At 39.3% G+C, this 13,845-nt stretch overlaps 1 long non-coding RNA gene across 1 annotated transcript; it reads right to left on the minus strand.

Moving 5' to 3' along the window:
* Positions 1 to 302: 302 nt before the first annotated feature.
* Positions 303 to 13,401, minus strand: LOC306767414. Its single transcript, XR_013771627.1, has 3 exons — positions 13,325 to 13,401; positions 9,465 to 9,550; positions 303 to 2,925 (listed from the first exon to the last, which is right to left on the minus strand). It is a non-coding gene; the product is annotated as an uncharacterized lncRNA (long non-coding RNA).
* Between the last annotated feature and the right edge of the window lie 444 nt (positions 13,402 to 13,845).

Genomic DNA, 13,845 nt, shown 5'->3' on the forward strand with positions numbered 1-13,845 from the left:
ATCTCGATGCAAAGATATTTGTCATGACCTTCGCCAAAAGATTAAAAGTAGGATTAGGCTATATTATTGATGAGGAACAATCAGGTTTCATGCCTGGCAGACATATATGAATAGCTTTGGTTTTGGACGCAGATTTTTGAGTAGTCAGTGCACTTTATAAAAATTATAATAGTGTTGTAAAAGCCCATGGCACGACCCCTAGATTCAACATTCATTAAGTTATAAGACAAGGTTGTCTTCATAGTCCTTTATTATTTATTTTTGTTTCAGAAATTGTGGCTGTACATATAAAAATAGTCCATTTAAAGGCATTATGACAGCAGATAGAGAATTTCAACAATCACAACTCGCAGATGACAAGAAGTTTCTTATCTAATAACAAAATTGCCAAAGTGGTCCAATATATAGAGATGTTTTCCAAAGTATCAGGACTTAAAAAATGAACTTAAGCAAATCAGTGTTTTTGCCACTAAATCCTAAGTGACATGATGGAGTTAAATGGTTTTCCTGTAAAGTATACCTGTACATATTTGGGTATTGTCATTAAAAAGCCCCGAACCACCTAGATTTTGACTCAACAGTTGAACAAAAAACAAAAAAATTAAACATGCGGTCAACGAGGGATTTTCCCTTAAATGACAGAGCCTTACTGTCCAAGGGTGAAGGGATATCACGAGCTGTTTATGTATCTTTGGTTCAAGTAATGCCTACTACATATAAAAAAATTGGATAAGATTCTGTTCAATTTCATTTGGAGAGAAAAACTTCATTACGTGTGGACATGCATGTGTCCTTTTAAAGTTTCAAGCCACCAAAATGATTTACCAAAAACCTGGTCCAACACCTGTGTGGATTGTCATGTTTCCGTTTTAGTCTTTTGACTAAATCTTTGTCCACATTCACCACAGCTGAATGGGTTGACTCCTGTGTGGATTCTCATGTGCTGGTTAAAGTGTGTTTTTTCACTAAATCTTTGTCCACATTCAACACAACAGAAGGGCCTCACACCAGTGTGGATTCTCATGTGTTGGTTTAGGCTGGTCTTTCTACTAAATCTTTGTCCACATTTATCACAGCAGAATGGTTTGTCTCCTGTGTGGATTCTCATGTGCTGGTTTAAGTGTGTCTTTTGACTAAATCTTTGTCCACATTCATCACAGCTGAATGGTTTGTCTCCTGTGTGGATTCTCATGTGTCGGTTCAGATTGGTCTTTCTGCTAAATCTTTGTCCACATTCATCACAACTGAATGGTTTGTCTCCTGTGTGAATTCTCATGTGTTGGTTTAAGTGTGTCTTCAGACGAAATCTTTGTCCACATTCATCACAACAGAATGGTTTGTCTCCTGTGTGGATTGTCATGTGTTGGTTTAAGTTTGTTTGTTTATGAAATCTCTGTCCACATTCTTTACAGCTGAATGGTTTTTCTCCTGTGTGGATTCTCATGTGTCGTTTTAGGTTGGTCTTTTGACTAAATCTTTGTCCACATTCATCACAGCTGAATGGTTTGTCTCCTGTGTGGATTCTCATGTGTTGGTTTAGGGATACCTTTAGACTAAATCTTTGTCCACATTTATCACAGCTGAATGGTTTGTCTCCTGTGTGGATTCTCATGTGTAGGTTTAAGTGTGTCTTTTGACTAAATCTTTGTCCACATTCATCACAATTGAATGGTTTGTCTCCTGTGTGGATTGTCACGTGTTGGTTTAAGGTTGCCTTTTGACTAAATCTTTGTCCACATTTTCCACAGCTGAATGGTTTGTCTCCTGTGTGGATTCTCATGTGTCGGTTTAGATTGGTCTTTCTGCTAAATCTTTGTCCACATTCATCACAACAGAATGGTCTCACACCTGTGTGGGTTCCCATGTGTAGGTTTAAGTGTATTTTCAAACTAAATCTTTGTCCACATTTATCACAGCTGAATGGTTTGTCTCCTGTGTGGATTGTCACGTGTCGGTTTAAGGTTGTCTTTTGACGAAAACTTTGTCCACATTCATTACAGCTGAATGGTTTGTCTCCTGTGTGGATTGTCACGTGTCGGTTTAAGGTTGTCTTTTGACTAAATCTTTTTCCACATTCACCACAGCTGAATGGTTTGTTTCCTGTGTGGATTCTCATGTGTTGGTTTAAGTGTATCTTTTGACCAAATCTTTGTCCACATTCACCACAGCTGAATGGTTTGTCTCCTGTGTGGACTCTCATGTGCATCCTTAGATTCACTTTATGATGACAGATTTTACTACAAATGTCACAAGTGACTTTTGTTTTTCCTGAGTGGACTCTTTTATGGAAATTTACATTTTGTAATGGTTTTAAACATTTTTCAGTGTTAAGACAGCTGAAAGACTTTTTGGTTAAGTGTCTCTGATGAGATCTTTCGGAGTTACACACACATTCAGAGCTGAACGATTCTATGGTCACATTAGTGTTTGCATCGGATCCATGTGCCCTGCTGACATTCCATCTTTTATCACCACTCTTTGTTTCAATTTCAACATGTGACAAATGTTTCATCTGTGAAGAACCTGAAGCCTTTCTGTCACTATTTAGTTGTAAATAACTATTTGGGTGTGGATCACTGGTTAGTTCTGATCCTCCACAGTCCTCTTCATCAGTTTCAGATTTAATCTGTTCAGCTGGGTTACTGATCACAGCTTCTATGTCTGTGTTGCCTTCAATTTGGGTTTGATGAAGGACAGCTGAATATAACCAAGGCTGAAATTCTTTTTCATCATCTTCACTCTTTACAGTAGCTATCATTGGTACTCTTGAGACACTGTCCACTAGTCCATCATCAACTGCTCTCCATCCTGGCTGGGCCATAGTTCTTCTGGTTCTTCTATTATGAGATGGGACTCAAGGCCCTGCTTGTCCAGACTCCATTTACAAGGAACTCCCTCTGAAATCACCAACATCTGCAGGGAACACTGAAATAAAAAGATAAAGTTGGTTTTCCAGACCATGCAGCAGATAAAATAAAATAAAAATCTAATCTTCTCCCCTTCAGAACTTCTTCAAATTCACACCTTTAAAATGTTTGCATGCACAAAGCCTTGGTCAACAAGAGGAGCAGTGTTGTATAAAATATTTAGTGTTGCAGAGAAGATCTTGTATTACCAGCTAAATCTTATCCATTGACAACAAACATAACACAGTGCTGCAACAAACAAGTGGTCAGGGGTCCTCACAAATTTCAGTTTTTTTGTTTTTATTATTCTCTCACCCTATGATAGACAGTGATGTTGGTAGGTTTTCAATGTCATGAGTCTCTGGGACTCAGATGGCAATTTGAGTAGGTCCCTTGGAAATTCCATGGGTCCCCAATTTAAAATTAAAGTGTTTATTTATTCATTTATCAAATTCTTTTAAGGAGTCATAACCTGGTCTTTTGATGTATCCACTGTCCTATAAGTGTTTTTAAAAATTGTTTAAAAACTTAAAACAAAAAAAAATTAAAAAGTGCTTTTTCTGACCCTTTATTCTTAATTAAACTTTTCTCATGAGATTTCATACAACATTTTGAAAAACATAGATGTTAGTTTAAATGATGTCAATGAGGTGCATGCTGATTGATCGCTGGAAGTCCAGTGCTGGAAGGGGGCTAGGCCCAGAATGTTTGATGCTAAAAACATTAAACTTTATAAAAAACTTTCATGCCAAAGTTTTTTTTTTGAAAAAGTATATTAAAAAGCTCATTAAAACATTGTGTTTATTAGTGTACAGAAATAAAATCAATGCAAATTTTTAATGTATAAAATGAAAATGACATTTTTCACTCTGTTATTGATTCTGTGAACACAGTAGCTCAGTTTTCTGGGTTAAATATGGCTAAATCAGGTGTCTGGTGGTTCTGGAGCCACTGAGCTAGGCTCCAAAGAAATCTTCATCTTCCTTCAGACTGAGTTGAGGCTTCTTCAGCAATGGCTGTTAGGACCAGGGAAGGCTGGAACCACGAAATCAAGAGATGTGCAGACTCCTGCATCATCTTTACTGCTGTTGCTTGGGTTCCTTTTCTGCACAAAACCAGATATTGACATCAAAACAAGCAATAAAAGTGCCTCTTAGCTTCCACTAAGAATTTATAATTTGACTGATATAGTTTGATTAATTATAATTTTCTGAATGTAAAATGAATGAAAAAGATGACAAACCCGTACTTCTCAAGTGAGGGTGGAAAGTCCTTGATGACAGCTGTTATCTGCATTATAGGGTCAGTCTATCAGCAAACATCTACCTGTAAACCACTGGTGCTGCGCATGGCATGAGATGTGCTGGACTAAAATCTGCAAATAGAAGTTAGAAAAATATCAGATCATCTCATGAATAAATGGTAGCTGTAAATAGCTGCAGTTTATGAGTCACCAAATTATTAGGAAACCAAAAGGTGAAATCAAACTTTATACAGAACTTTCATGCAAAGTTAAAAAAAAAAAAAAAAAAAAAAAAAAAGCCTATTAAATGAAACAGTTTTTCAAAATATACAACAGAATATTAAAAAACACACCAATTTTATTTGACACACTGCTATACACAGACAACGTTTTGCCCCCCACAAACCTCATGTTGATTAAAAATATATTAAAATAAAAGTAATAAATATCTGGCTTGATGCGAATGTGACGAAACATATATTCCAGATCCATATAGGCCATAAGTTAGACACCCGCAGCCACAGAGACTGTTACCATGGCAACCACCCAGATAAAAGCAGGTGGGGGTCCACACCTCAGCCGTAACATGTAGGACCCTCCACCACCGGACTTTACGGGAGCAATACAGTAATTATTGACTACACATTACAGCCTCGAACACAGTTCAGCAGCTTCAGCCTCCAGTAGGTTTATTTCTTCCCAGTGTTACCAGTAAAATGTATCTACAAATGTTACATCCTGCACAGCTCCTGCTTTACACACATTACATGAAAATAGAGAAATTAATAGTTAATGGTTCAGTGATTAAATCTGATGCTGTTGGAAATAAATTAGTAAGATGCCACTTTTTTAAAAAAAATTCAAATACATATCTTTCCTGATGAAATGATGGCAGATGACAGTCACCGTTAGGGCTGGGCAATTAATCAATTTAATCGAAGAATTCAAATTTGCTGTTTATGAAGATTTATTTTCAAGAAAATCTGTTTTTTCCCCCCCCACCATCACCTTTTGGGCTTCTGTACCTGATAGTGACGTCAGCACACTCCCGCTGGTTTCCCACAGAAACGCATAAACACAACAACATGGCAGCTAACAACGGACAACAAGTGTACCCTCTGCGTTTCCATTACATTTTTTTGCAAATTAAAACGATAAATTATTATTAAATATTATTATTAAAACTTGTACTTGCTGCAGACAATTTGCTTCTGATTTTTGCAGCTTTTCTCCCTCACGTTTTTTTTCCAAAACTTTGAGATTCACTGTTTCTTCCACACTGCATAATCTTAATTGGAAATTAACTTGTCACAACCACAGATGGTCATGACCCCCCACGTCACGTCTGGGGACACGTAAACGCAAAAAAAGTGTTTCCACACTTTTGCAATATATTTCAATATGGAAATGTCTGGAAAAACCACCTCTTGATATCGTAAAAACTTTAGCAATATTTGAGACTTTGTTTTTAGAATGTTGGTGTTTCCATTAGCGGGTTTTTATGACGACATTGTTTTTTTGTGCAGTTCTAGGTGTCATGGAAACACAGGATTTTCAGTGTGGGAGGGGGCATTGTCACATGCCACAGAGGAAGCCAGATGCAGTTGACAGGGTTGTCTTTCTTGCCAAAAAATGTGTAAATTAAACAAAAAACAACAAGAATGTATTAATACATGTATGTTAGAAATATAGCTTTAATTAACATTCAGGGATTTTTTTTAAAAAAATGTTTTTGTATCAAAGAGGTCAATTTTCTCTGAACACATGTTAAGTGTAAAGAAACATTCATTTTTATTACCTTATTGCCAATGTGGGAAATTGTTTTGGTTATTTAATGTCAAAATACTCTAAAAGTAATCACTATTTTTCTTCAACTCTTCAATAAGAGTTGGCACTTTTATTATTTTATTTATTATTTATTTTTATTTTAGAATAAAGTTACACAAGTGAAGTGAGGCCTATTCTTAAATGTATGATCAAAAGTTAAAAACTATCTCACAGTGGAAATGCACTAAGTGCAAACATGTTTCTTATAATGTTTACAGTGGCAGTACCTGCCATCTCTTTTTACAATCTTGTTTAACAGCTTGTTTAGTTGCACTTTATATTCAGGTAAACTCCTAGGCTGACTGCAATAAAAGCATTTTTTAAAAAGAATACTTTTTGACATTTGTAATTTATTACTATTTTTTTCCTCTTTACAGTAAGGGAAAAAAAAAAAAAATCAATTAAAATCGAAAATCAGATTTGGTTTAAAAAAATCTGAGATTTTATTTTACAGCCATATCGCCCAGCCCTAGTCACCATGTCACATTAAATGATACCTGCCATGTCGTGGTCGGAAGAAAACACCGGCATCACGACAAACCAACCATCATGAATACTGTACTTACTGTGTGGTAGCAGAGATGAAGAATAAGAAATAGAGAAGTCTTTCACAAATATTTACGTGGCAGAGCACAAGATAGATAAGAAAATTAAATACGGGGCATATTTGTACACAGCAGGAGGTTAAACGCTTAGGCTTGTCTCGTTAGCATTAGCGTTAGCATTATCTGCATCAGGTTAAGTCACGTCTCAGCCACAGTAAAAAATAACTTTATATCAGTTATTATATATATAGCAAAACTTACCGACTGCATGGATGGTGAGCCGCTTAAAGTTCCAAATGCCCCTCTTTTTAGCCGCAGCAGGGTTGATGCAATCTTCACCTGGTTTTTGCCTCAAATGCTTGCAAAATCCACAAGCAGGCTGCAGCCGCCAGAGATGCAGGTGCATTTTCAACAAAACCTAAGGTAATCCATTTTTCCCTGGTAGTGATGATGAAGGGAGAGCAAAGACATCCCGGTGTTTGTTTTGGCAACAGACAACCGAGCAGTGGACATGGGACCGCAGTTTCCACATTTTCTCAATGCTTGTTGATAACTGCGACTGAGGCAGGCAAACAGATGTAGTTACGTCTAGAACAGGGGTGGGTTTATGCAATTAGCTTCCCGGGATGACGAAATGCTGGGGGCAAAAAAAAACAAAAACAAAAAAACATCTTTGCAAGACTTCCGCCTTGGACAGTTTTGCTGTGAACAGAGCACCCAGACGGAAAAACTCGACCGTCTTCAAAAGAAAGGCTTCCAGGGATGTTACCATTTCCAGCCAACACCAATACACACATTTTAACTTGAAAAAGTGCAATTTCTTGGAAATAACCCCCTTTAATGGTTGTAACTAAGAAGGAAGAGCAGTAATCTACCAACCAGAAGATCAGTGGATGGATTTTAGGCTTCTCCTGACTACATGTCTACTGCCCCTTTTCCATTTTTAAATACTGGACCAGACCTCACTCTACAAGGTTTCAGGGTCTTTCCACTTGGCGTTTTTGGGGCTGAGTAGATACTTTGACCTATTTATCAACGCTCAAGCAGGAAAAGTCAGGCCTAAATCGTGACATCTCTTGACTGATGTGATGTTTGTGCAGAATATTTCAGTTCAGGTTTGGAGAGTGTAAGTGTTGATTATTTATTTATTTATTTATTTTTTTTTAATTCAAGATCTGTTTTAATGTGATCCAGATGCACTAATCATAATAAAACAAGCCTAATTTGCTTTTTCAAAAATAGAATTAAGATTTCTCATATCAGAAACTGAATCTGCACTATGTAGAATATTTCACTCCAGGTTTGATGGGTCCAAGTATTGTAGTTTTTTGTCAGAACCTGGTTCAATGTGGTCCAGATGCCAAATAAAGTCCTAAAACTTGCATTTTCACAAATAGAACAAAGGTTTCACAAATCAGAAACTGTGTTTTAATTAAACTGTATGGTATGTGGAATATTTCAGGTTTGATGACTAAGTATTATAGTTTTTTCTCACCACCTGGTCTATTGCAGTCTAGTTTCCCAAAAATTCTATGGAATCACATTTTACAGATATGGCGAATCGAAAGCTAACTTCAGCCTCGTCCTTCTTTTTATGTCCGAAATAAACAATTACTTAATATATTACTTTATACTCTTCTCAGAATCTATAACCTTAGTTATTTGCATATACAAGTAGGTGGAGGTATTTTCGAGGAATTCTCACCTTTAATGCTTAAACATACTCATTTGATGCTTGGTGGAGCTGGTAAACTGTGACAGCATGTCCTGGAGTCACAGGACACAATATTCGGTTTACCGTATTTTCACGACCATAAGGCGCACATAAAAGTCTTAGATTTTCTTCAAAATGTGCGGCGCGCCCTATAGTGCAATGAGCCCTTTGTGTGCGTGTTGTTGTTGTAATCGGACGTAGTAGAGAACACCATGAGAACGTTAAAGGGTGAAGCTTGGGCGTTGATCGCATATAAAAGAACAGGTATGTGCGTTATGCAGAACACCTTTTTCTAACAACCCTGAAAATGGCAAAAAGACACGCTTATGACACGCCAAGCAACGTGGAAATCGAGCAGCCGAGAGAGAATTTAAGATTAATGAATCGATGGTTCGCAAGTGGAGGAAGATGGAAAACGAGCTCCGACAGGTAAAGAAGACGCAGCTGAGTTTCCGTGGACATAAGGCAAGGTGGCCCGAGTTGGAGGACAGACGCTTGGGCTAACGTGTCTGCTGGCACTGTTGTCCGCGCTTTCGCAAAAGCCGGCATCATTTCCGAGGAACCGCACGGCACGGAAAGTGACTGACAGTGAAGAAAGTAAAGCTCGCATGTTTGCTGGAGATTTAGCGCAGCTGTTCAATTCAGAAACAGAGGATGAGGACTTTGATGGGTTTGACTGATGACGATTACCGGTAAAAAAAATGTGAGTACCAAACTCAGTTTTGGTCCCGGTCTATTTTTAAATACGCACAATTGTGTGCTTGTTTTATCCGTGTGTTTTACCATGCCCGCACCTATTGATGATTGATTGATGATTAAAAAATGTTAGTACTTTGTAATCAATACTTAAATAAAGCACAACCAAACTCGGTTTTGCTCCCGCTCTATTTTTAAAAAGGCATACTTGCATGCTTGTATGCATTGAGAATGTTAAAGGGGGAAGTGTGGGTGTGGATTGTACTGGTATATAAAACCCGCGCCCTATGGTCAGGTGCGCCTTATGTATGTGTTAAATACAAAAAGGGCGCACATAACTGAGACTGCGCCTTTTAGTACGGTGCACCTTATGGTAATATCCGCAACACAAAATCCAAATCAACGCCAAAGAGCCTCCACTCTGCCCCTACAACAACAGCACCAAACATCACAACCACACAATTCCCCGGAATATTACCCTTTACTGATCAAGGCAAACATGTGGGAATGTAAAAAGGAATGTAAAAACTCACCTTATTACCGAATGAGGCTCCCTCCATAAAAAGTCCCTGATCTCATCCTTCTCAGGCTGCGGAGCTTCTCTCCAGCAAGCCTGTCTCTGTTGAGAACAGAAACAAATAATAGTCAGTATTCAAGATACTTTGAAATCCCCAGCTGTTGTGAAAGTAGGATATCAATTAGGGCTGCACGATTATGATCAAAATAATACTCACAATTATTTGTTCAATATTGCAATCACGATTATTAATCACGATCATTCATTGTATATGGAAAACATGTATTTTTTTTATTGCACCACTTGTAAAAAACCTACCTAGCAACTCTACACACATATATATATATATATACATATATATATATATATATATATATATTTTTTTTTTTTTTTTTTTTTTTTTTTGTCTTGTCCAGCATTTGAGCAGGCAAAATGGATTTTCTGGATGCTGTATACTGCTGGCCAAATTTACTTTGCCAAGGGAAGCATCATAGATATAATGCTCCCCTTGATATTCTGGATTTTTAATTTAATTTTTTTAAATTTATTTTGCATAATTGTTTGTATTACAAAGTTTGTACTGCTGGACCGGAACGGAGAGAACAGAAGAGGGACAGAAAGAGAATCGTAAAGAAGAGAAAACAGAAAACACCTTGTAGAGAGAAAAACAGAGAGAGAAAGGGGAAAGAAAAAAAAAGATTGAAAAAGAGAACAACCTACATACATTTGCGTCTATATAGGCACACATACACACCCACTTATATATACACACATCCATACACCTATACACACTGGAGTCATGTTCCCCCTGCGGGAGGACAAAGCAAGCAACTATCATGAAAATCCAGAGCTCACAAGCTAAAGACACACAGGAAGAAAACCAGCCATTGTTAGGAAATGAACCTGCAGGCGACTCAGTGACTGTGTCACACGCAGAACATGCAGAGTGGAACGTTTTCAGAGAATAGTGATCATGCCAATGTGGCCCTGCCCGCACGCAGGCAAGAGGAAGGCCCGGAGAACCCTGAGGCTCGAGCAGCTGGCGGCCGTCCCCAAGCACAAATTCCAACCACCCCGCTCCAGAGCCAGCCATGCATCTACCCAGGAGGTGGCAGAGGGGGGGGGGGGGGGGGGGCACCAGCTGAGCCCCCCACGGTCAGGGGGAACAGACCCCAGCAGGCCCAGACAGGCAAAGCCCGGCTCCGCCGGGCACCAGCCACCCAGGGCAGACAGAGCGCGGGCCCCAGGGCCCCAAGAGCCAGAAGGCAACACCCCACCCCCGTAGGCAGAGGGCCCAGCCCACGCCAATGGAGAACCATGATCCCCGGACCGCCGCCGAGTGACAGTCAGGCCGCACCCCAGTGCACCAGCCGTGATCCCCGGACACAAGACACCCCCCAACACACACACACACACACACACACACACACACACACACACACACACACACACACACACACACACAGACACCATCCCCAACTATCTTGGTCCCGGGGCCACTACCAGGCACCAGGACATGGACGTCAATTGCAGCGGCAGATCAAGGTCAGCCCAAAAACCCCGGCTGAGGCCGACCCACCACCCCTGAAAGACAGGGGACAGAGCCTGGGACCCCTGCCCAGTCCATCCCGCCGCAGCAGCACGGCTGCCCACCATGGATCCAATACCCATCAACCCAGCCCCCACCAGCGGGCTTGCCCCACTGCCACAAGGCACCTCCAACTGCTGACCCATCCAAGTCCCCCCACCAGGACTGGAAACACAGCCGCCCCAGCAATGAAGCAGCCAAGATCCCCACTCAGGGGCCCACCACAGACCCGCAGCTACCAGACACAGGGGACCAGAGGGAATAAAAATGCAGCTGATTGATCCTTTGAGGAGGTAGACATGGTCTCTATGCTGATGTGATCTAATAAGAGATTTCTAAATCTCTTTATATTTTGAACTGTTGCTGTAGAGCTGCAGAAGGTAGGCCTATATTCTACAGATTCAGGGGTATACAGGGTTGACAACTGTTTTCTTACAAATTAAGTTGCAATCATTTTAAGCATTTATTTTGCATGTAATCTTTACTGGCTTGAAAATGCACTTACAGCTCTGCAATGCTGCTTCTATATGATAACTCTCTTTCTTTATTCAGACTCTAGGTCCATTAAAAAAAAGTACATACATACAAACATATTTTAAAAAAGGCATTTGTACTAGTGTTTCTACATATCAGACTGATATCTCATGGTACTAAATGCAGGCTGGATAAATATTCTCATAATCTTATAATGTAAGTGTAGCGTGGTACAAAGGGATGTCCTCCACTACACATTTAATTTTTAGACTCTTTTATTTTTTATCTGCAAAGAGCAACAAAAACATGTTTTAATGCCAGTTCGCCACACACAACTGCTTTGCGCTTATGTGTTCTGATTCACTTAACACTCCGATCGGTTACTAAGCAACCAGGCTTGCTACTAACTAGCCATTATTAGCATGCAACCGGCTGTTAGATGAAAAAGAAACGTTTATACAACATAACACATTAAACCTTAATTATAAGCACACATTAAACATTTTCACCGAGCAATCACAGTTCCCTATCTCCCTTCTTACCTGCAAAGAGCAACAAAAACATGTTTTAATGCCAGTTCGCCACACACAACTGCTTCGCGCTTATGTTCTCATTCACTTAACACCGCGAGAGTTCCCTTTTTCCTGAAGAGTGCAGTGAACGCGCCCTCCGCTGGTAGAAGTTTGGCACTACATCATGCTGGATAACATTAAATTTCTGAACAATAAATCAACTTTTCTTCATCAGAAAAACAGACACTTTTCACAACCCTTTGAACATTAGCTGTACTAAGTACAAATGATTAATAATCAAATTAACATGAAAATAACTGTAATTTGAGTGCAGGGACCCACTGATGACTGTCTGCCACATAAGGAACAGATTATAAAATTGATCTGATCCTGTATAGACACTTTTTGATTTTTTTTTTTTTTTTTTTAGCAAGTTGTAGTGGCCTGTAAAACAGGGCAGATCGACCCAAAATCAACATTATAATACCCAGGCTTGTAACGGTATCAAATAAATTCCAGCATTACATCTATATTTTCCTTGCATAGGGATTTATTTTTAAGCAAAAGAATTTTAATGAGAACAAAACTGTTTTTGCATTGGACTTTGTTTTTCCTCAGGCAATTGTGTGACAATATGGAAAACTGTTATTTTATTTTGTGGCATTGTAAATAATATAAAATAACAACACAAACTACACAGCTTTAAAAAAAAAAAAATCTATTAAAAACTTTTATTTGACAAAGATCTTTGTACTTTGTTTTATTACGATCCTGATCAACAATGAAAGGCAAAAATATATAAATGATTGTGAAATTGAAAGCATAAAGCATTCAAAAATAAAATGAAGGTTTCACAAATCCAAAACTGCATTTTCTTGAATCTGCATAATATGTAGAATATTTCAGTCCAGGTTTTAAAAAAAATCTAAGTATGATCGTTTTTTTGTCAGGACCTGGTCTAATATGGTCCCACAAAACGCCAGAAAAACGTCCCCAAATGAGCCTAATTTGTATTTTCACAAATAGATTAAAGTTTTCACAAATCAGAAACTTTGTTTTAATGACTCTGTATAGTATGTAGAATATTTCAGTCCTGGTTTGAAGTCTTATAGTTTTTTGTCAGGACCTGGTCTAAAGCAGTCTAGTTTTCTAAAAATTCAGTAGAATTGCCCTTTAAACATTTTGCGAATTGGAAACTAAATTCTGCCTCATAAACATCATAACCACACATTTTTCCGGGGAATATCAGCACTTACTGGTGAACCAGAACACATCACAGCAAGAAATGTAAATTCTCACCACCTTTCATGACGACGCTTCCCCCATTCAAAGGTTTTCATTCTGCTCTGATCCTCCTTCTGTCGCGTGCGTTTTTCTTCTTCGTCTTCTGCTGCTTCTACTTCTGTTGTTTCATTGGCAGTTGGCAAACATCGAGAAGGCGTATTACCGCCACCAACTGGTAGGGGGTATGGGAGCCAAAACGCAAAGCACTTCTATTGAAGCAAAGGCTTAATGCTTCCTCAGTATTCAGATGGAGGCTGCATGGTGACGTGCTGGTTTATCAAAAGCGGCAGTGGTACAAACCAAAGGGGGGGGGGGGACCCAAGGCGGTCCTAGACCGGCCGAGAGATATAATCCCCTCCAGCGTGTCCTGGGTCTTCCCCTGGGGCTTCCCAGAGGGACATGCCTGGAAGACTTTGCCCAGGAGACATCCTGACCAGATGCCCGATCCACCTCAACTGGTTCCTCTCGATGGGGAGGAGCAGTGGCTCTACTCTGAGTACCCCCCCGGATGACCGAGCTCCAGTGCTTTAAGTGAGCCT

Source organism: Telmatherina bonti, assembly GCF_933228915.1.
Source record: "Telmatherina bonti genome assembly, chromosome: 16".
Taxonomy (NCBI): domain Eukaryota; kingdom Metazoa; phylum Chordata; class Actinopteri; order Atheriniformes; family Telmatherinidae; genus Telmatherina; species Telmatherina bonti.